Here is a 24,844-nt window from a genome sequence, read left to right on the forward strand (position 1 = left end):
TTGAACCTCGCATTCCATGCGTCAGTCTCCACGTTCTATCCATCCCTCCATCAGGCGCAGAGGCGCGTGATGGAGGGATGATGAGATACTACAACCTTTCAAAACTTGCCGGAGTAACATGGCAAGTCCGATAAAGAAGAATTTGTTGTAGCTCAATCTTTCAAAAAAGAAACGATAATCGATTGCTAAAACTATCGTTTTAAAATTGGCGGTGTAATGATATTCCCCATTTTATGAATTGAATATCTATTCCCCCTGTAACCAAAGTGTTATGTATGGGCTGTCAGTATTATGGGAATGTTCAGTAGTTGCCATGGATCTGTAGTGCATTTCTAATGTGCTGCCATTGGTCATTAGAAGTCTGATGTCACAGAGTGTGGCTGTGGAACCCTGATGCTTGTTATGGTTTGTAGTTCTTCAGTTGGGGATGTGATGCTGTGCTGGTTGGGGTCTCATACATGTATCCTGCTTATATGCATTAAACCTATTGAAGAACCTACCTGGTGTGGTTTACTGCTCAACACAAAGTATCCTACCTGGATGTTTTTGTTACCATCTTAAAACGGAAGCTCAAAGATGAGATGGTGTTCAGTTTGTTTTTAGAATGATATGATGGCCCCAGGAAGCCCACACCGATGGACTGATTTGCTTATTAAAACACCTGTATGCATAGCGGCCTCATGTCTGATGATGAGGTGTTTGCAGGCTCTACTGACATGGAACACGTGTGTGTTTTTTGGAGCGCATTTGTTGGGTGAGGATCGATCTCCAATTGAGCGATGAGGTGAGGAAAATTGAAGCCGGGGTAGAGAGATACACGCATTGCACGTTAGTAAAGAGAGATTTTTGGATTCTTCGATCAAATCTGTTGGCTCTAGGTCTGAAGGCCGGGAACAAAAGACTGATTGTCCAGATTAAAGGCCGTAAAGGCCCTCTCTCAGTCCCTTTTGGGGTGTCTCCCCCTCCTGCACTTCCGCTGATACGCAGCCCCCTCTGACCTCCTTCCCCAACCTTCCCACTCGCCTACTGTGGGCTCCTCTGACTCAGTTTGCGGACTGCCTGCCCATAACCCAGAAGCCCGACCCAGAAGCCCGGCCCGTAGCGTGTTGCGCTTCTGTGCGTGGCCTTTTGTGCCTCGGGCTTTCGGGTTCACGGTCTGAAGACTGCGTACAAATCTATGTGATCATGTTTGTTTCTGTTTTAACAATACCCCTCCACTGAGTGCTGATATGTGGCTGCGCTGCCACATGAGTAATTGTGAGCGTAATCCGCTCTGCTGTCCTTGTGGTAGCCGCCACTCTTCAGGGTCAGCTCTGGTTCACAGAGCGAATGCCCCGGGTTTGTCTTGTCAATCTGAGTCTGACTTCAAAAAAACGTATAATCAGATCTTATCTAGGACGGCGTTTCCTTCAATCGCATGACAATGGGAAAAGGAACTACCAGCCTTTATTTGTAGGAAAGGCCTACATTTGGGCCAAGACAGGCTCAATTACTTGAAACAAATCCCCAGCAGCGTGCACAGGCTTGCCGGCAAAGCTTGTTTCCAGATTAGCCTGGAACTATTAGGCCTGTGGTTAGTTAATGTGGCGCGACAGATGAAAGTTACATTGTTACTTTTCTTTGTAAATCTCCCCTTCAATGCGGTCATTTCCTGCCATCTGTCACTACACTTTAAGCGTAAACCTGAGGGCCAGGCGCCGGGCCAAGTGCGTAATAAGGCTCAAAACAACGGTCGCTTCTGAAAGATAATTCATAATTAAATTACTGGTGCCCGCGGGGCTGCGCTTTACAGGTGTGAATTCTCTAATTTGTATGGATGTATAAATTGGATTTGGAAATGCTTTGCATTGAAAATCCTAATTATGGTGGCAAAGCAGGACTTACATGTTCATTGCCTTTCACATTTCTCTGTTGCGTTCTTGTTTGACAAATAAGCCCCCTAGCTCCTTTCACGCTTCTCAAATGTCCTTTATTAATAGGAATGTACATGATTTCCAAAATAAAGTTGCCTGTAACCTTTACAGTTTGGCTACTTCCCAAACTTTCACATTGAAAACCTTATGGGGGGGATTATCTATGATGTAAGTCCGGCAAGACATGGATCACTATAGGGCAGTGGCACCAAGTACGCGGGTGCCTGCGCCAACTATTGGGAGGCTTTGGTGTGCACCGCGCGTAGTGGCAACACCCACCGCCATTAGTGTGCATTGGGAACATTGCCCTCAGAGTAGGAAGGGGTTACGGGCTGGTTGAGTGAAAGGGGCACAGGATCTTTATGTTTAAAAAAAAGAGTAACATCTTGGAAGGGCAGTTCTTGACTTTAGGCCAGACAGCCTCCCAACGCAGCTCCAATAACCTGCTATTCTACTGCCACACAGCCTTTCATTTTCGCTCCATAATTCTTTGGCTTACTTATTTCATGATACCAATGTCCAGTTTCTGTACAATGGCGGCTACGCCTGCATACTATTCACTACTTGTAGCTCGCCTATACAATGACTTGATCTATTTTGCGTTTCAGCGTATGAACATTCATTATACTTCTGATTTCTGCAGCACTTTTCACAGTACAATCTTACTCTTTTACACTGTTAAGGTTCACTTGATTCTTTACTTCGTCATTTCTCCTCTGGTATTCATACATTGTCTTCATTTAGTATTTCAGGACTTTGTGCACACTTTCTTATGACGTCATCAGTCCATTTTCTTAGCTTTTTCTCAGATTCCTTTAGGGATCTCCTCCTGCAGGCTATCATCAACTCGAGGGTACATTCAGTATGGTTGTCTTAATTGATGCCGTCTTCCAAATACTAGCTGCGGTATTGGTACAATAGCTGGTGTTAGACAAGGCACAGTCTCATGTCTCCAATACAGGAGAAGTAGGGGGCGTAGGATCTCCTGCGAATGTGTACGTCTGCTCCTCGACAGAAGCAAGGGCAAATGAAGAGGGGGCACTGGCAAACAGGAAGGCCCTTATATAAAAGACCTGCATGCCACAAGTTGATGAAGAATGTTCGAGTGAGGTCAGGAGTCGAAGTGGAGGGCCGAGAGACCAGTCAGAGGACGGAAGGTGGTGTTGATTGACAAGGCTATGTCAGAAATAGTGGAATAAACTGCAGGTGAGGTATTGTGGGTAAGAGGGAGTGATATCAAGTGTGATAGAGCAGAGAGGTTGCTGTGAGAGTGTATGCCAGAATGAGTGATAGCGTGAGGAGGGAAGAGAATAGGAAAGAGCAAGAGTTGAGTGGGTTTAGAAGGTGGCACTGGGTGAGTAGGATAAAGTGAGTGAAAGAGAAAGTGGGAGTGAGGTTGAAAGAGAGGGGAGATCGGTGTACAAGGAAGAGGTGCAGAACACAGAAGAGAAGTAGTAGGAGGACGAAAGGGAGCAAGGAGATGAGTGTGAAACATCAGAGGGGCAGGCCACTCTGGGGTAAAGCGATAGAGAGAGTAAGGTAAGAAATAACGGAGAAGACAGGCGAGAGAGGGCGCAGAGGAGGGGAGAAGAAAGACCGGAAGGGGATGCAGATTAGACAGGAAGAGAGAGAGGAGGTGAAGAGGGCCAGAAGGGGGGTGGGTAGAGGAGAAGAGAGAGGGCGAGGGGGAAGTAGGGAAGAGAGAGCGGGAGACAAGAGAGAGAAAGAGGGAGGCGGAATAGCTGAGTGTGAAAGACAGAGGAGGGTACCCTTAGCACTTAGCAATTGCTGGAGGAGGACAGATGGAGATGGCTATGGCTTTTAGGCCATCACTGTCAGCCCAGTTCAGTAGTAGTTGGTAGGGGTTACCTGGCTTTAGTACCTACGCTACATCTGGGAAGCAGAGACAAATGTGCCAGGGTGAAGGGAGCACCTGGGAGGTTGAGGATTAGCCCACAGATTCCCATTAGTCTGGCCTGCCTTCAGTCCACTTTCAATCCAATCCTGATCATTAACAATACACCCTTGACCTCACCTGAACGAGCTGTGCTGTTGTTGAGGCAATCTATGACAGGTCTTATTCCTGAACCGAATAGGAGGGTATCACAAAGGCTCCAAGCGATGTCGCTTCTGCAGAAATTGTCAACAGTGTCTTTTATTTAATTGGAACATTATGATCAGGACTAGTTCAAATCGAGTCTCCAAAACGATGACACGTGTTGTGGCGGAAACTCCAGAGTATGTCCATAGCAGCAATGGAAACGCTACCCATCTGTATTATGCCAGAAATGAACAGACCATGGGAGATGTGGGTAAAGCAGAGACATTTGTGGCTGAAGGCTGAATGGGAATGGTAAAAAGCAAAAGAAATATGGGTTCCTGATGAATGCCCTGAAGATATGCCCCATCCCGGGAGGATAGCTCAGCTGCAACATGCTCGCCTTGGCAGCAGGACGACGCAGAGCACCACAGGTTCGATCCCCGGGCCCGCGCTTAGAATCACCTGGGTATTAAGCGCGTTATAAATGACCTATCATATTATGCATTGATCACATAGCCAATATTCTGCATAATGCCTGCAATACCGCAGTGGGTAAGAATGTAAAACAATATTATTAATATACTTTCAATATAAAAATCGAAGCACTACATAATTAATCCTGAAAACTAAGGAGTCCATTATTTATAGAAAGCTCATATTCTACTGCCTTGAGTTATACCTTTCATTGATTTACAGGAGGGGAGACATGAATACAGTACATAGTTTTAACAGCAGTCCCACATTCATAAATTAGCCTTTTCATGTTATTTTAAAGCCCCAAAAAGTGTGAGAAAGAACTGGGAGTCATCCAGTTTTCATTCGTTTACAGTGCAGCTTTTCTACGTACAACTTTATGACATATTAAAACTTGCCAAAAACAAAACACTCCTTGAGGATTCTGATTAAGCCAGCCATAAGTTAAACACTGTACAATATAAAATACATTGTGATATTGCAGCCCCTTGTGGCCTCTGTGAACAGATGTCTCCCCTAGCCTTTTTCATCTAAATACATGTGTTTGAATAAGAAATGTTAGAAGATGCAAACCATCCATTCTTGCATTGTGTCGTATGTAGATCTCTTGTGTGTGTCTACCGTCATTAGGATCTGTTGTTTAAGACTCATCAGAACATTTTGCATTGTACATTCAATAAAGGGTCTCGTTCTATTGGGGGTGGACGCAAAAAAAACACAAGGTGGAAGGCAGCCTGTGCCTTCTTCTGTGTCTAACCCAATCTCTATGTGTTTGTAACCCTTTGTGTGGTCTTGCACCTTGTGGACTAGGCCATTGCAATTACTGTAACTAACATCTAGAGGCCCCTGGGCTTTGTGAACTGCTCTAAGTGTAATAAATAAATAAATACATAGGTATTTCCCGCACAGTGCGGGAACCCTGTGAGGAAGTTCCGAACCGTAATGTCCCTGCTGGGTTTGCGGACCATGCAGAAACACCGGTTTCCCTCATTAAATAACTACAAACGCAAAAACATAAGTGGTTCAGTGACTTTATGAAATGTTATGATATGATATGGCATTTATAATGCACCTGTACACAAGTGTTTCTAGGCACGACAAGTCAAGGCGAGGGAAACAAAGTGAGGACAAAACAACGATCTTACTAGGCCTTGTCTCATTCAGATCACGCAAGTGCGGATAAGAGAGCAGGGGAGAAGTGCAGGTAAAAAGTGCAGCCAGCAGGTTGGCTGGAGACACAATTCTGATTGGAGCCAGTAGTCAATAAGAACTGCAATGTGTCAATTTCATGTGTTATCCTCCTCCACGGCATTCCACTGTATCCTCCATTTTGTACAACGCCACGGCTACCTTCATTGTAGAGCTCAGGGGACTTACTTCACCCTTACCGCACTAATTATGTGTCATGTTGCTCTTCCAAAAGGGGCTTGTAGTTGTAATAATATATTTTCTAAGTCATACATCATCACACACATGTGAGTAAGAGCTTAGCTACACAAATGACTCACTGCGAGATGACTCAGTGGGCACTATGGCCTGCCACCAGCCGACCACACCCGGTACTGATTTCCTATCGTGCGGTGTATCGCAATACTAGTCCCCCTGACCTACTGCTGAGCGCAATCGTCACCGACAGCTCTCTGAACGCAAACAAAACACATTCAGATGTGATCTGCAAGGCCCTGAAAGTCAGGATAGCTTGGCACAAAGAGATGGTGTTCTGTCAGAGCAAAGCAAACACAATTACCTGAGTGATTCTGCGCCAGACCTTGTCTTACCACATTGTAGCTGGGCACATGCTTGTGATGTCTGTATATTTTTCCAATTACTGTTAGTCGGTGCCTATTATAAATAACTGACAGCATAACTCAGTTATTTCCTAGTTTTCTGCCTGGGTATTGTGAGGCGGCCAGAAAGGGTTGGCTGTATTTCTTCACAATTAATTCCCTTTCTTAGACTACGGATTGCCAGGTCCGGTCCGCCAGAGCAGCACTCACACCAGGTTTTCAGGATGACCGCAGGGTAAATTACGAACTCCCGTTTAGGTTCACTCTTTCAAACATATTTTGGGAGGATATCCTGACAGCATGTGGTGGATATCACCCTTGACTACCGGTCTCGGAGGGCCCATTCAGGTATGGGTGTACTTACAGGTACAGGGCATAGTGTTGTTGTTCTACCATAGGAAGACCTGGTGGGAGCCATTTTGTAAGAGGTGAGCTGTCTCTTCATTTACTGCCTGGCAATTGGTCAACCAGTTTACTCATGGGAGTGTCTACCTGGATTCTATGTGATGTCATCGAGGAGATTTGGTCAAATCCAGATTCATCGATTACTTTTTTTTTTCTTTTAAGCCATTTGGCTGCAAATATAAAAGCAGGACCCTCGAAACAACAGCACACTTCCAAAAGGATGCTTGGCACCCGCCTTCTTCTGCCTGTTCGATTGCATGTGCAGTCACATCAAAAATTAATGGCTAGGATTCCGTCCAGATTTTTAGACTTCTGGCCCAAGGAGACAGACCACAACACCTGTACCCTAATTGCAGAACTGAGGGAGGAGCCTAGGCCAAACCAAAGATGGGGAGGTAGGACGTATGAGGGGGGCACCACCCAAGCTAAAAAAAATAGCCAATAGATTATGAAAGTGGATTCATGGATGTGTAAAAATAAACACTTGGGGCCCAATTCATGGAATATTTGCCCTGTTCAAAATGAATTGGCACTGCTGAAAAGTGACTTTGCACTGCCGACACAAACCCTGATTCATGGGACCGTGCAAAGTGTGTTTTGGCCTTGCAAAGTCCGTGCAAAGTCCGCGCCAGTGCAAAGTCACTTTTCAGCAGTGCAAAGTCACTTTGAACGGGGCAAATATTCCATGAATCGGGCCCTTTGTGCCTAGCTAGAATAGTTGCCAGTTAAGTTCAGAGGGGAAGAAACGAACGCTCCAAGGACCGCAGGGAAGTGAAGAGTCCAAGCACAAATGCCCCTCAGGGGGAAATCGCCGATAATGGGTGACGGGGTGCCGCCCGGCTGCCACCCATCAAGGACCAGCTGGAGCCAGACCAGTGAAAACCTGAGCACAGCATGCGCATCTGGGGGGAGGGAGCACTCCTGAGCAGGCTGTGTTGTGGACCAACTCGTTTTTTCTTGTGTGGAGTAACACAGCTGCGCAGGACCAATGAGCCATTTAAGATTGGGGCGTCTTGCTGCCCCAGACTTGAACGGTTCATTGGCCATTGTTGGGATACTGCACCCAGAAAATACATAAGGGGCAGGCATGCGCCCCGCTGGGTTGAGAGCGCCAGATGGTGAGTTCCTCCCGCTCTGTCGCACCCACCAGGAACTATGGCTTAGGGAGTGGTGCTTGAATGAAAACATGGAGGGACTGCCAAGGTCATCTCCCACACAAATTGGAGCGTTGCTGTGGCTCGCATTCAGGGCCTAATTCACCGAAGCGTTTTATAATGGCAAAACCCCATTGGAAAACGCTCTGGGAATAAGGGCCTTCGTTTGTGATGGCTGCAACTATGAAGTCGCAAGGACTAGAATGGAAAGCTTCTGGTTCTCAAAGGAGTCTAGAACTATTATTGCCAAAGCAGTTGAATGGGAGAAGGATTCTGGCCATGCCCACAGCTATGCTTAAGTGACAGTAATGAGTGTGACTCATTGGTAGACTATGCCTAGATCACATGTTCATATCCAACCAATCCGTGGCAGTCTCTCTAGAGAGGAAGTTGACACCAATAGAGAATACACGGGGAGAGGAACCAGAAGTGCAATTATCAGACACAGTAAAAAATGTGGACATTTCAATGCAATCTCAGGAAACAAGTGTGCGCCACTTGTGCTGCCAGAAAAGACATTATTCTAGGCACTTGGAGTGGCTGGAAATATGCAAACACTTATACTAGGCGCTATCACCTGATGTCAGGACGCAGGCACTGGCGTAACCCGCTACCATATGTCCTGGGAGGTGGCACCACTTGGAGTAAAAAAAAATGCCCAAAAATGTTTTTTTTTTTTTTAAAAATCAAAAATCTAAAAAAGGTTTCTCTTTGAATTCACTCTGCTTTTTAAAAAAATATATTTCTGTAACAGAAATTATTTCTTTATGAAAGCAGAGTGACTACAAAAAGAAAGTTTCTTTTTGAAGTCTGAGGGCTCCCCCGAGCCCATGACATGGAACATCCTAGGCTGGATGTCTCCATGTCATGAGGTCGGGGAGCCCTATCACTTCAAAAATAAATTGTCTATTTTTGAAGTCACTCTGCCTTCATAAATAAATTATTTCCGTTATGGTTTGGTCCTTAACGGAAATAATTTCTTTATGAAGTGAAAGTGACTTCAAAAAGAAACCATTTTTTTTGAAGTAATAGGGCTCCCCTCAACCCATTGAGGTGTGCCTGTGTGGGTGTAGGGTGAAAGGGTGCACACTTAAATGTATAGGTGCCTGCCTGTGTGATTGTATGGTAACAGGGTGCACACTTAAATGTATCAATGGCTGGGTGTGTGTGTGTGTATATGGTGAATGGTGTGTGTGCTTGTGTTCAGGGGTGCAACAAAACCTACATTTCGGGGGGCTTACCCTTCAAAGGTTGGGTGAGGTGCTAACTTCACAGGTGTTGGGGAGGGGCAAGTTATTTGTGGGGGAGCATCTAACTTCTTTACTTCTTTACGCATTTTGATGAGACTATTCTAGGGCAGCATCAATGTTCCACACAGTTAACTCTTTCCTTTAAGTCTGAAAGCACCCACTTATGGACTGCTGTGAGAATGAGCAGTCTCCCGTTCACTCTCTACCCTTCCAATCACTCCCCTGGCATGCAAGTACTAAACCCACATCGCAATTTCAATTGCCTAAAACGTTTGGCATTTGAATGCAGGTACTAAAATTGAAATGCTTTACGTTAGTAGTTGCTATGCCCTTGTTATCCGCAAAACCCAAGTGCTGTTTACATCTGTGTCCTGTTCTGTCCGGCAACTGCTCTGTAGATCAGCCAGAGCAAGTCAACATAGCCCAAAAATTTCAGGGGGGGAGTGCTTAAGTCCAGTCAGCTCAATTGTGTTGTCCCACTACTTGTGCGTAATGCTTTGATTACTTATTGCTAATCTTTATTACTCCTAGCTCTATGCTTCCTCGTCCCAGTACTTGTGTATGATGCAGTACTTGTGTATGAGGCACTCTGTCTCATACGCGAGTACAGGGATTAGGTATAGGTACATGGAGGTAATGTCTGACTTGGATACCTGTAATCTTCATTACTCCTAGACCTACTCTTCCTCATCCCAGTATTTACCTATGAGGTAAGGAGCCTAATACGTAAGCACTGGGACAAGGAAGAGGGATGTGGAGGTAATTCTGGGTCAAGGAGCTGATTTTGGAGGTTGGGCGTGGGTGGGAGAGGGGATGTGTGGGGGGCAGGATTGTGTGATAAATGATAGTGGTCCTCCATGCCCAGGCTAAGCAGGCATGATATGTGGTATTAGTGGCTAGAGAGGTATTTTGGAGCAGCCAGTCTAGTCATTCCTCAATTTGGTATGACTTTTTTTAACTGGACAGTCCTGATAAAGCAGTCTTGCTAAGTGTAATTACCTGGCTAGATTGGCATTTGGGTAATGCCAGTCTAGCCATTTCTTACTGTGGCATTGTATATTTTTCTGAGCATCAGTGATAAAATGATATGATAAGTCATTTATAACGCGCCTGTATACAAGTGTTTCTAGGCGCAACATGACAAGGGAGGGAAGACAGAGGTAGGATAAGACTAACGATCTTACTAGGCCTTGTGCCATTCAGATCATGCAAGTGCGAGAACGAGAAGTGCAAGGGGAAAGGGAGGGGGAAGTGCAAGAGAGAGGGGAGGGGAAAACAGGGCATCAATGCTCTGAGTAAGTGCAGCCAGGGCAGCGTGGCTCTGGGAAGTGCAAGGAGAAGAAGGGACTGTAGGGTTACAGTTACAGCCCCTAAGTGCGTGGTAGGCCCGGAGGCAGTGCAAGGGTGACTGATCAAGAAAGAGCCTGGACTCAGTGAGCCTCTGAGTGTAGCCAAGCAACCAGTTAGTACAGCAGACAGGTAGGTCAGGTAGGCCAGTAGGGGAGGGAGAGAGAGAAAGCAGAGGAGAAGAGGTAAGTTTTGGGCTGCTTCTGGAATTTTAGGTGGTCCGGCTAAAGTTTGAGAGGGGCAGGGAGGCCATTCCAGAGGGAGACACCTCCAGAGAAGAGAGATCTACCCCCCGCTTTCTGCCTGGGAAGTGTCTAACCCTTAGAGAGTTGGAGGTAGCTGAGCTCAAGTAGGAAGGTATTTTGGAAGAGAGCATTGTATGTAGTTTGGGCCCTGGCCCCAAAAAGCCTTGTGGACAATGCAAAGGGTTTTGAACTTGATCCTTACAGCCACCTGGGGCCAGAGGAGAGATTTCAGGGCTGCAGAGAAACAGTCCCTGGGCTTGAGGCGAGGGATAAGTCTTTCAGTCCTGTTCTGGATTAATTTCAGAGGGCAGAGAGTAGAGGAAGGCAGATTGAGCAAGAGACTGTTGCAGTAGTCCGGCCTAGAGAGAACCAGGACTCTGGAGATAGTGAGCCTCTGGGGGAAAGTGAGAAAGGGAAGAGTGCCTTTGAGGAGGAGCAGCTGGTAGTGTGGCTTCTTGGTGACGGAGAGAAAGAGAGAGTGGAGTCGAAGATGACACCAAGGTATTTTGCCTTGCAGGAAGGCGAAGGAAGGGGGCTCAAGGCAGGCGGCCAGAGTGAGAGAGAGAAAGCAGGGGCAGGGGTCCCAATGAGAATGATCTCCGTTTTACTGTCATTAAGGCAGAGATCGTTGGAGGCACACCAATCCTGAATCGTGGATAGACAGGAATGAGCGAGAGAGCAGAGGAGGCTCAGGGGATCCTGAAGGAAAGCTGAGTGTCATCCGCATACCACTGAAAGTTAGAGGAGAATGTAGAGATCAGGTGGGACAAAGGGGCCAAGTAGAGGTTGGAAAACCAGGGTGAGAGGATATAGCCCTGGGGAACGCCACAGGTAAAGAGTGAGGTGGCGGAGAGAAAGGGACAAAGTTGGACCTGGGAGGGGCGGTCCAAGAGGAAGGAGGTCGGAGGTCAGCCACTCCAGGGCCTGATCTGTGATGCCCAAGTGCTCACGGAGGCGATTGATCAGGATGGCGTGGTTGCCCATGTCGAAAGCAAAGGAAAGATCATGGAGGATGAGAACAGAAGGAATGCTGGAATCAACGTTAGAGAGCGATCTTCACAGTGTTCAGGAGAGCAGTTTCCGTGCCTCTGGCAGCACTGAAGCCAGACTGATTGTCATGCAGACAACCAACAGATTCAGTGTGGAGTGTAAGCTGGGAGATGACCAGCTTTTCCAAGAGTTTGCCCAGGAAAGGTGTGATGGAGATTGGGTGATAGTTTGCTGTGCAGGTAGGATCGGCAGACACCTTCTTGAGGAGTGGGTGCACAAGGGAGTGCTTATGGGGAGAGGGGAAAGTTCCTGTGGCAAAAGATTGATTAAATAAATTGTCCAAGGCTGGAGCGAGGGTGTCGATATGGTCCTTGGTGGTTCTGGAGGAGCGGGGGAGAATTTGTTTGGGTGACGCTTTCATAGATCGGACTTATCTAGAAACCTTGTCAGGTGTTGTCAGAGAGAAAGAGGAGAGAGGAAGAGGAGAGGGAGGGATGGCCAAAGGAGGGCCTAGAGAGGAAGAGGAGATAGAGGACAGGATGTCCTGAGTTTTGGTGGAGGTTAGAGGCCAGAGCCATACAGAGGGCCTTTGAGGGAATAGGAGAGTTAAAGACCGCAACAGGATTGGCCCGTTCCTTGCAGATTTTAAAGAGTTTGGCCGTGTTGTTAGAGGCCACAGAGACACAGGCTGGAATGTGTGCTCTCTTCTTGAGGAGTGTTATTGCTTCGACTGGCATTTTGGCGCAACCAGTCTAGGTATGTCTAAATTTGGCCTGGCATGCTTTACTGTCATGTTATTACGTGTCTACACTGGTCTACATTGGGCAGCCAGTTGGGCATGTTTTCAATGTGGCATGGCATTTTTAATAGCAAAGCATTAATGTTCCTGTGCACTGTTGGTGTCTTGCATGTATTGGATTGGTGTTACCCTACAAAACAATTGCAAACACTCTGGCTTTTTAGCCAATTTTTCTCCGAAAGTGTGCTTTGTATTGCATTAAAACACATATTTATATCTTTCTCCTAGTGCAGTGTACGGCATAACCCTTCACCAGCACGTCCGTGCGTATTGCGCAAGTGTGGTAATAGAGGACGGCCCAGAGTGTGGAGCAACCCATGATTTGTTGCCCAGTTGGGGTGGGGCTTCAGCATGGCTTGCAGGGGGGCCCTGAAATTTTGCACACAGCAGTTCCACCTGGTGGACGTGTTTTAAACAAGCGGTGCCCGCCCATCTCATCACTGCCATTACACTACATTTGGTGAAACGCCCATTTTGACACATTTTTAGTGTCATTTTATAAAGCACATTTAACAATGATTTTATGGCTAGTCAAGGGTGTGGGGTGTGACACCGGGGTATAGAGGGTTTGCGCCTCATAAAGAAAGCTGTGAAAAATTGTGGCAAAAATGACCACGCAACGAGGTGGACCAGATACAAAGTAACACCCCAATGTCCTCGCACCATCTTGTTTGAAAGGCATAATGGATTGTATGAGCCAATCCAGACATTGACCCATAATGCACCTTGATAATGTAAAATTCCATTACAATCTTGAATGGCAACATGGGCGGTCCATGTCTTAAAAACAACTCCAAGTTTAATACTCGCTCGGCTCCATGTCAGTTGCATAGTTTCGCATAATGCTACCATGCCATTTCCTTATTAAAAAAACTGCCCCTTCACATGAGACTGAAACATTGGTGGTAGATAAAAGCTGACGATTTTTTATAAAGACTTGCTGTCCACTACTGTTGACAGGGATGGTGTCGGGGCCTTTCAACTTTTTCAGGTGGAATAGGCCCCGAGCCTCTGGGGGACCCCGAGCAGCCACCCTATGTTGGCAGTCTTAAGGCATAGCAGCATGCACCTGTACTTCAGGACATTAAAGGTGCACTTTTCTATTCACATGTTACAGGCTGCCTTTGCTGGTGCTCTCATGCCATCACCTCCCTCTGGCCTCTTGAAGTATCAAGAAAGGTTCTCCTCACCTCATTGCCTTTCCTCTCTGCTTTTCTCTACATTACCTTCCTGCTGTTAAAGAGAGATTATAGCTTTTCAGTAGACATTGTGTTACAGCTGCCCACTGGCTGCCCCCCAAACCCCTGATAATCTATTACTATTAACCCCCTGCCTGGGTTCTTTTGACTTCATTATAATCTATGCACCCCACAGGTGCCTCAGACTGTGTTTCCCAGCTGTAATCTTCAGCCACTCTGGCTGTTGGTCCTAGTACAGTATGCACAGAATCAGTTGTGGATCCAAGGAGAAGTGTACTGCATTAATCAGTGGTTTTTTGTCATTCTTATTGATCAGTTTGCTGTGCTGAAACTGTGTGTCCCACCTATGCTGGACAGCACCTGCAATACAGTCTTACTCTATCTTGTCTGCAAGCCCTGTAGAGGGATCATGGATGTTGTAGTCCAAAACATCTGGAGAGCTGCAGGTTGCAGACCTCTACTCTAGCTTCAGGCAACTGCAATGCGGGCAATCGCTCTGGGTGCGACTCTGTGTTCCTGGCATGCCCTCTGTCTGCTGGGATGCTTGTTCTCTGGCCTGTCACATCCCCTCACCCATCAGGGATTTAATTGAATGTGACCTGATACTTGCTCTCTGTTAAAATGGACTTGCTCTGCCTGGGGGCAACTATTAATTGTACAACTATAACGATTCACTTCTTGAAAATTGCTTTTGTTCTGCAAAATATGTGTCGCTTCTGACCTTCCAATGCTGTGTGCCACCATCCTCTCTGCACAAAATGAAATGTGCTTTGTATGTGAGGCCCCATCAATCCACCGTATTTTCCCATGTGTGCAAAACGGACATAACTTTCATTTTGTGTACCCTGTTGCCTTCTGGTAGGAGGAACCCCATCCTGGAATGGGCCTTGCCTGAAGTAATCGTGGTATTGGTACGTGCATTTATATAAGTGTTGCATCTTGTAATCAAACCTTTCAGGAGTTTGACTTTTCTTCCACCCCTCCTGCCCCCTCCCCCTGCTCCCACAGCCCCTGCTTTCTGAATAACCTCGAGTAACCATGGTTCTGGGTTGTATCCTCCTTAATTTCTTTTGCATGTTGGACACAGCAAAATGAACGTTTGCTACCTTTCTTTGCAGAGCTTCTCTCTCCCAGCATGATGCAGCCTAACAGTTTGCCCTCATTGGTGCTATTTGAAGTACACGATTGCATAGCTCACATTTATTGTTCACATGCGTATTTGTTTCACGCATTGGAATTTCTAAAGATGCTATGGGGATATAAGTGATATGATTGCTCAAACACCGTGGATATGGGCCAGCATTTATTACCCTGTGCATTGCTTCTCTGGTATTTTTTACTTAGCTTTGTCCCGTTACCCAAGCAGGTGAGATACTTCCTGAAAGGAGTGCAGAACAATATGTGCAGAAACGTTAGTCAGTAGCAACACAATCTTAGGAATGGAGATAGGCAGCCAATCAGACTGCTCGGAAAATGGCCAGTCAGGCGGTTTATGCTATAGTCCGTAACTACCAGTAGAGACCCTCAGTAGATACCCTCTCATAAAAGACTACTAATTTGACGAGGGATGAGAAGGTGAGGTGTGAGGGGTTGTGAGGGATTCGTAACAGCCATTCGGACTCCAGCACTCATTGACGCTAGTTGTTGCTCTTGATGCTGTCTAAGTACTCTTACCTGCGCGTTGTGCCTTTAATTCAGGTGAGAGCCAATAACTGGATTAGTGACCACATCTGCAGTCAGTCATTTTCTATTAATGGCTCTTATGAAGGCTGTGCACTCAGTCAAAACACATTATTTGTGTTAATTTAACCACCAAACGGAGAGGCTATAAATGTACATATAATGTATTTGAAAAACACAGATGGTGAATGCTTGAGCAACCAACAGGCTGGGGAATATCTGTGGCGCTTCGGATGTGTCATGCTATGTTATATTATAATTCTATAGCGCCTCCTGCCACAGGTAATGGAATCAAAGCGCTGTAGGAAGCATGGCCCTTCGGCAAGCTGTGGTCTGAGAAGACGTGAGAAAGGAGCAATGCAATTTAAAGCTCCTTTCAGTAATTGTAGTTTAGGCGCTCAACGCAAAGCAGACATTTCTAGTGTGGGGAGAATCTAACCCGACGACAGGAGAGGCAAAGACAATCTTGAAGGTGATACCACCTGCATAGAACTAAAGCCGCTGCCATACCTGCACAATACATACATTCATTTCATAGGAGAAACACTCAATTTAATGGTCAGATACACTGATGGAAAAACGTAAACTCCACGCGCACTGTGGCGCAACCACCCACTCACATTCAAAAAACTACAAGTGTAATCTAAAAAGCCGCCTCCTCCAGCCTTCTGCAAAAATGTATAAAAGCATAGCTCTATTTCAAAATACTTTTAGAGGAACACTTGAAACCAAAGTATCTTATAACTAACTTACATACATACATGTAGTATGCACTAGGGGAAAGCTCTGGAATCATTTTACAAAAACCTGGAGTTATAGTACTTATTCAGTAAGCTGATGTTGTTTGTATTTTATTTATTTATTAGGCGCTTTCACCAAAGCGCTGTACATAAGAGAGCGGTAAAAAAAAGAGTTTAAATAATAACAAGCCAAAAGAAGAACAAATGAGTCATAGTAGAACGTGGGTAGTGTTAAAGGTGAGAACGGAAGATAGCAGAAGAGGGGATGATTCTGATATGTAGGGGAAAAGCGTTTCATAGTTTAGGGGCAAGTGAACCGAAGGCACAAAAGCTTGATTGGGCTCATGGAGGCTTAGGAAAGGTTTGCAGAAATTGTGACCCAGAGCGAAGGGACAGAGAAGGACCATACAAAGAAACCAAAGAGCAAAGATATGGTGGGTCAATCCATGGGGACATTTAAAGGTGCTGCAGAGGAAACAGAACTGTAGACGGAGATCACAGGATTGCCAGCGTAGTGAGTGAAGAGAAGGAGAAATAGAAGAGCGAGGAGGGATAGTACAAAGAGTCCGAAAAGAGGAATTCAAAATAGATTGTAAAGGGGCAAGATGAGAAGCAGGAAGGCCAACAAGAAGACATGAACAGTAGCCAAGACGGGAAAAGATTAGTGAAGTTATAAGACGTCTAAAGGCATGACGAGTAGGAAAAGAACAAGCCGTCCGTATGTTAAAGAGTTGAAAACGACAGCAGCGCGCGATATTAGAAATATATGAGGAACAGGAAAGTGAAGAGTCGGAAAGGACACCTAGTTTATAAGCTGTCGGAGCGAAAGAAAGAGAGGCAGGAGGAAAGTTAATGGGGAGAGACGAGAGGGAATGGGTCAGGAAGGAAAGAACATCATTTCAGTCTTGGAGGCATTTAAGTGTAGAAAGCGAGCATGCATCCAGGTGTGTATAGACCGACGACAGCTAGAGATAGTAGCATGAAGAGTGTAAAACAAAGGGGATTTAGTAGGCGCACTACCTAATAAACGTTCGGAAAAAAAATTGGTCATCTTTCTAAATTATGTATGGTAATTTTGTTATTATTTTCAGGTGCGGGGGAGGAAACGTGACCCTGGCACAGGATCACAACAACATGTATGTAGGAAAAGAAATGAGGATCCAAAGATAGGAGCCCTCCCGTCCCCTGCACTCTATAGTAAATCCATCAACTGATGGTTCATCAAGGTTAAATATACTGGTTGTAATTTATTCATTGGTATATAGGATAAACGAATAATAAGAATAAACATTCATTTGATTACTAAAAACAACCAAAGAGGTTTTAATTGTAGTCACAGTTAATTCACCATTAAAATTAAAAGTGAAGAAGCCAAGTTAGCTGTCAACAAAACATAATGATGTTAAGCAATGATAATCCATGTATACAGTTCAATATTGGCTGACGCGTTTCGGGACAAACGTCCCTTCTTCTTGAGCCAGGTGGGTTAAACTGAAAAACATAAATAAATGAAAACTGTTTCAATCCTATGTTGTTCACATAAACATAATGCCTCTACCTAGGTGTATTCAATGTATACATAACAGTGATGACCAGTAATACATGAATTGTTGTATCATTCTGGGCACAGTTCCAAAGGCTTTCTGGCATGTTCAACAATATAGTCCTGTGTTTAAAAGGTCTCTACTGTAGCCAGTATGTACCAGTATGCTCAGTACACGCCCCAAAATCAATAAATTACAATTACATAATGTTCTCAAATAGTGCACCACTCCATCATATTGTTTAGAGTGGGCATACCTTAAATCAGAGGTCTTCAATCTGTGGGGCACGCCCCCCTTGGGGGGCGCGTCACCATGCCTGGGGGGGCGTGTGATGCCTTGCAGAAGAAAAGAAAAAGAGTAACACTTTTTTTTTTTCTGCTGCACTGACCTGAGCATGTGCAATGGGGAGCCACTGGCTCCCATGCACATGCTCAGCCAGTGCGATGTGGTTGGGGCGTGGCCATGAAACAGGAAATAAACGCAGCCTGGATGCGCGCTTTCCTGCATTTGGATCGCGCGTCCAGGCTGAGTTGTTGTGTCCTGTGTTCCCTGCTGCTGCTGCTGCCGCCGACGCGTGTGAGAGGTAAGTCACCCCTTGCCCTTTATTTTAAATGCGGCTCCCCCGTGGAAATCTGCCACGGCGGAGCCGTGTTATTAATGCAGCACCGGTCCCACCTGCACCCCTCTCCCCCTGCATCCCCCACATTAGGGGGCATGGAGGAGAGGAGGCGAGCGGGGGACCGAAACTGCTCTGCCGGTGTTTTTTACAGCGCGGCTCCCCCATGGCAGATTGCTGGAGCCCAGCAATCTGCCATGGGGGAGCTACATTATTAATGCAGCACCGGTCCCCCCGAAACTGCTCTGCCAGTGTTATTTACTATGCGGCTCCCCCATGGCAGATTGCTGGAGCCCAGCAATCTGCCATGCGGGAGCTGCGTTATTAATACAGCACCGGCAGAGCGGTTTCGGTCCCCGGCTCGCCTCCTCTCCTCCATGCCCCCTAATGTGGGCGTTGCAGAGGGAGAGGGGCGCAGGGGGGACCGGTGCTGCATTAATGCAGCACCGGTCCCCCCTGCGCCCCTCTCCTTCTGCGACCCCCACATTACGGGGCATGGAGGAGAGAAGAGCAGTGGAGTACCTTTGCTGAAAATGTTGGGGGGGACATGACATCTGTTGAAAAGTTTCCCCAGCTAAATGAATGGGGATAAAATGGTGTGCCTGCGGTTGGCTATTGCAAAAATTGAACCCAATATTGACAGGCTGGCTGGTGAAAGGCAGGCCCACCCTTCACACTAGTTCTCCAGTATGCCACTGTCCAACTTGCAACTGACAGCATTGACAGTACGTTGTTGTACTTGAGAAACAAATTGTTACAGCACTTGCATAGCAAATGTTACTACAGGACAGCAATATTGGGTGTTTTCGTTTGTGTGAAATAAATATCCAACACTATTTTTAGTCGAGTCCTCTGTATTATAGCAAAATAATCGGAATGCTTTGTTCACAAATATTTGTCCTCTAATCTGATTTGAATCATTGCAAGCAATGATTTTGAAACAACGTGGTGTTTGGCATTCACTCCTTCGTTAGGGGCACCATTCTACTCCAGCGCGCGATAACCGTTCGCAACCGAGTACAATTTTGGAGTCTGTGTGTTTAGGGGGGGCCTGGGCCGGAGAAATTTTTCTTAGGGGTGGCTCGGGGGCAAAAAGTTTGAAGACCACTGCCTTAAATGTAGAATGGGGGAAGTATGTGTCTTCCCCTGAAAAATGGTGATGTGGTGCTTTCCAATTCTTCACACACTGGAAACAGAAAATACTCCTCTCTTCAGTACAGAGTACCTAAAGCGAAAAATGGGAAATGTAGCTATAACCAGAGTGGTTTCAATACCTACGGTGTTGTACATATTGAACAGTCACCGAGATGCATGGCAAATTGAAACTAATGGTGCGTTTCAGTCATAGGTGTCACTGAGTATCTACATATGACTAGATTAAACCGGTGTCGCACAAAAGTTAAATCCTGGGTGAGAGAAAAGCACCATAAAAAACGAATGGTTTACCTCTCAAGTCGAAAGGGCTGGAGGGAGTAGGAAAGTAGTGACTCGTCTTGCTTGAATGTCTTCGTGTGCCAAGCAGTGTTAACACAGAATAATCTGTGCTATTCTGTGTAAAGAATAAAAGTAAGAGGAACGCGGAGTGAGCTATACAACTAAACGATCCTGCTAGGATTGTGCTCGCACTAAATGTAACAATGTTTTCCCTCGCTCATGCTTACCTCTGCAGTGTGGATTAGTAAATCCATGTACGCGTGCAGAAAAATGCTAGTCCTTCTTAGTTCTGCTCGCTGCGTGTTGGGAGAGGGAGATACCCAAAAGAGAGAAGAGAAAGGGGGGGAGTGTGTGTATAGCTGGAAAGGAGGAGGCTGTCTGAGAGTTGGGGCCAAGGAGGATGTAGGAGGCATATTAATGGTGTCTTATAGCAGAACATAGGAAAAGAGGCAATGGTTGCTGTGGGGGTAGGGTAACCAGACGTCCGGGTTTTCCCGGGACAGTCTGGAGAAATCTCCTGACGTCCAGGGGTCCCGGGAGTTTTTTTCATTTATATAAACCCCATCCGGGGTTTTGGTCATGGTCCTTTTTTTTTGCCGGGACCCGATTTCAAAATCCCGGAATCGGGTCCAGGCGCAAATCTTTTTGCGCGAATGGGGGCGTGAAATGCTTTTCATGGAGGTAGAGGCGTAGAGGCGTATTATGATGGATTTTCGGGGGAATGGCATTTGCGTGGTGCGCATGCTCCACCCACGCACACGCGCACACGCGCGCACGCGCGCACACGCGCACACAAAGTGTGACACCTGGGAGCGTCATCTATTATGCCTTAAGGGGGAGGCATTACATGAGCGGCAGGAAAACAGCCAGGGCAATTCAAAACTAAACGTATCCTTTTCAGTGTCTGAAGAGGCTCGAGCGTGTTTTTTATTTAGTCTGGCGGGAAGCATATTGGCCTCCGATAATGGACACCGAGTCCTTCCATGTGTCCACGCTGGTTCCCAGATAACAGCGCGAGCACATTTTCCATGACACAAGGCTATGCATTGTAGACTGTAGCTGCTGGATTCCTTCCCCACGGAAACCGACCACTTCTCTGCCCAAACAATGCATAATCACCGCTGCTTTAGATTTCCCTAAGTCTGCACCAGGCTCCACAGCTGTGTGCACTAAAACCTCTCTGGCCGAGACCCCCGGCCATTGGCAGAGCCTCTGGGCCTAGGGTTGGGGGGAGAGGGCGGGACATCTTTGGAATCTGGGTTATTTTCTCAGGCTACTGAGGGGCCCGGGATCCTGGGAGGTCCGGTCCCCTAGGACCACTTCTTCATCGAGGCAGGGTAATATCTGCAGGGCTTCCACCAGTAAACAGCTCTCGGAGAGCTGCGTGCTGACATGTTGACGTTGCAAAGACGTTCCGTCCACCGCGTGTCTGATGCCCTTAAGATGCCCCCTGCGTCGGATGTAATATCGGCTATGCAGCAGAATGGCGCCATGCTGTGGCGCGCGCCACCTGCCACGTTCACCTCCTACCTCTTCTCCTAGACTATCTCTCCCCAGTTTGGTTCATGTGCAGGTAGGAGTTAGAGGAGCGTTTTTGCACGTGCGTTTCCAAGATTAAAAACAGACTTCGGCTGAAAAATATTCTTGGGCTCTCCAAGCTGATTTCATAATGAGAAAACAATGCATTCTTGCACATTTCATCAAAAGCGTTCCCTTGAGATAAGGCAATTGGCAGAAGCCTGTGAATGCCCAGGAAGCACTTGCCTTGCCGCGCAATAATGGAGATTCGGGGCTCCAAACAGGTCCTGTCACTGGGCTTTTACAGTTGCTTTCACGTCTCTCTTAATATTAGCTCTTTTTGCATGCAATGTCCTGGTATGCTCATAAACCAGGAGTGGAGTGGTATGTTTTCAGGCCGAGCGGATCACGTCATTTCTCCTGGCTGCCAACCGGCGCCGCAACAGGTGCTAGACGGGGTCTTAACCAGTAACCGCAGAGGTCAGGGTGCTTTCTGTTTATTGGCCAATCCCGCTGAGGCCAGACCTGCACAGCGGATTAGCCTGTCTGGATTAGCAAATATTCAATATTTATCACCCCTGCTCCCGCGAGCACGGTGGAATAATCTGGGTCATAGCTGGAGCTTTTCCGCTTGGGTGCAGAAAGACAGGGATCCAACTCGAAGAGAAGCACAGGAGAAACCATTTGTTATTAAACTGAAATCACTGATGCCTTTTTTGTGAATTTGATCTTGTCCATCAAATGGGTATGCTAGGAAGAAGTTGCCTGCCTCGCTAGAGAATTTAGAAGCCAGCCTTTCTTTTAAGATTTGTATTTGTATTAATTTGAAGAACAGGGATGTCAATTTTGATCAGAAATGACTTACAATAAGACATATACCGATGGCGGAAGCATTCCCATGAAGGGTGCCTGTACAATAGCACAAAGATGAGGAGAAGAAGTGGTGAGTCAGTTTATGAGGGTGTCAAAAATGAGGACATATACCAGGGACAAAACAAAATGTATATAAGAGAACAGGTGATTTGCAAAGGTAACATGAACCTAAGGGGGCAAGTGCTTTAAACTAAAGAGGAATACGAATTAATTGTGCAAAATAATATTACTGAGCATCACTTGAGGTGGTGATAGGGTTAGGTAAGGAGGATGGGTGAATAGTATGGAAAGGCTGAAGCTTGTGCACCATGGAGACACACGTATGCGTCAAGTTTAACACACTGTGGGACTTCACAAACCTGGTACGTGCCAGGGTTGCGTAGTGTCATATGCAGTGGGCAGATGTCGTAGAAGTTTGGGCTACGTTGCTCCTTTTCGACTCTTACGGAGTATCCTGATCAGCCTATGTAATGGCACAGAAAAGCTTAAATTGATGGACCAGGTGGCAGAGGTACTACTAGTTAAGAAGTACAGTATACACTTTGTTATCTGGCGCCCCAATAACCGGAACGCTTTATAAGCGGCAACCTCTTATGGGCGGTAATAATACCATTCCGCATAATGAAATGCCTCATAGCAAAGTTTAGAGGCTATGCAACGGGTTTCTGGGTGGCAGGATGCTGGTAAACTTAGCATAAGGCCCAGAAACTTTGCTGCCTTTTTCTTTGATCACTGCAACCCATATCCTGGATGACTGACATGTAGTTATCATGTATATTTGTTTATTTTGCAACCCAGGGTACTCACTGCTGATAGATAAATACTTGTTTACTGTTTTAGCTCAAGCATTTGCCATCACATTTATTGTTGTGGTCTTTGTTGAATGAAAAAGCTCTTGTTTGTGGCCAGGTTACGGAAATGGCGTGAGAAGTAAACAACTAACTGACTGAGTTAGGAAGTTGTAAAACGGTTACTTTCCAACAAAGAAGGACAGGATACCAAGGGCAGCACATATCATTATTGGCCAAGCTTGGCACGTCTGTGTTTCAAAAGAACCACTTGTCCTTGTAATTGGTTATTTATAAAGCGCTTAATATCCAGAGGTTTATAAGCGTGGACCCGGGGATGGTACCTGTGTTGCTCTGAGTCGTTTCGCTTCCAAGCTATTACCAGAGGTTTCTAAGCATGGACCCGGGGATTGAACCTGTGTTGCTCTGAGTCGTTTCGCTTCCAAGTTATTACCAGAGGTTTCTAAGGGTGGACCCGGGGATTGAATCTGTGTTGCTCTGAGTCGTTTCGCTTCCAAGTTATTACCAGAGGTTTCTAAGCGTGGACCCGGGGATTTAACCTGTGTTGCTCTGAGTCGTTTCGCTTCCAAGTTATTACCAGAAGTTTATAAGCGTGGACCCGGGGATTGAACCTGTGTTGCTCTGAGTCGTTTCGCTTCCAAGTTATTACCAGAGGTTTCAAAGCGTGGACCCGGGGATTGAACCTGTGTTGCTCTGAGTCGTTTCGCTTCCACGTTATTACCAGGGGCTTCTAAGCGTGGACCCGGGGATTGAACCTGTGTTGCTCTGAGTCGTTTCGCTTCCACGTTATTACCAGGGGCTTCTAAGCGTGGACCCGGGGATTGAACCTGTGTTGCTCTGAGTCGTTTCGCTTCCAAGTTATTACCAGAGGTTTCTAAGCGTGGACCCGGGGATTGAACCTGTGTTACTCTGAGTCGTTTTGCTTCCAAGGAGAGCACATTGCCCGTGAGCTATCCTCCAAGCCAAAGGGAAGGGTGAGCTTACATACATATAGTCAAAAACACAGCGCCTAAATGGAAGTACTCTAAACTTTTAGTCACTCCTGCCTGCACCTTACTCCGTGCTGCCAAACTATCACCCATCTCTCACATCCACAGCATATCCAAAAATATGTGTACCCTTTTTTAGGTTCAAAATACAAAAATGTAATCAGTAAACCAATTCTCATAAAATACAGACAAAAACGAAAATATTATTAAATATTTTTTTATGGGGGTTAGCAGGTGAGTCAATAACGTACTCTTGCTCGGTGCACAGACATCTCCCGAGCTTCCTGATTACCACATTGTGTTGGTTGAGATCTTCCTCCGGCATTTTAACTGTCTCATTTGACCACATTAATTCACTTTCTGAACTGAGCAAGAGTACATTATTGACTCACATACTAAGCCCTCCAAAATATTTTTTATAGCATGTTTTCTTTTTATCTGTATTTTATGGGAATTGGTTTACCGGTTATATTTTTGTATTGTGACTATGATAAAAGGTGAAGCCTATTTTGGGAAATGCTGTGGATGTGAGAGATGGGTGTATGTTTGGCCACCACGGAGTAAGGTGTAGGCAGGAGTGACTAAATGTACTGCCATTTAGGTGCTGTGTTTTTGACTGTCATAATATCCCGGTGCTAAGGGAGTGCTGAGCTGGGCCCCATTTGTTGTTGTGCCTACATACATAACTACCTACATACGCACAGGACTGTCATTGGGAAGCTCGCTATCACCGGCAAAGGGAAACCACGGACACGAGCAATTCACAGAGCTATGCAATCCTTGTTCTTTGTAATCATAGGCTGTGCAGTTTAAAGAAGAGGTTATGAGTATTGCGCGCAAACATCCCCTGCAAGTGGGCAATTATCATGGAAATGGCCTAGAACTGGATTACACAAAAAGCCTCCCTAGACCATGTTTTGTTTCTGGCTCAGCCAAGGTATGTGAGTGTTCCAGCACAAGGAATGCCTCAGAGTAAAACATAGGAACAAACATTCTTACAGACTCTGCAATATTCTGGTTTAAAGCTTGTGAATGGA

The 24,844-nt window shown here is 46.1% G+C and overlaps 1 protein-coding gene across 2 annotated transcripts in view; it reads left to right on the forward strand.

The window, feature by feature from the left end:
- Window positions 1-24,844, forward strand: part of ADAMTSL3 (ADAMTS like 3) — a 1,638,295-nt gene that overhangs the window by 676,963 nt on the left and 936,488 nt on the right. The gene's annotated exons all lie outside the window — the stretch shown is intronic.

The sequence above is a fragment of the Ambystoma mexicanum genome, chromosome 11 (assembly GCF_040938575.1).
Source record: "Ambystoma mexicanum isolate Mex_15411 chromosome 11, UKY_AmexF1_1, whole genome shotgun sequence".
Classification (NCBI taxonomy): Eukaryota; Metazoa; Chordata; class Amphibia; order Caudata; family Ambystomatidae; genus Ambystoma; species Ambystoma mexicanum.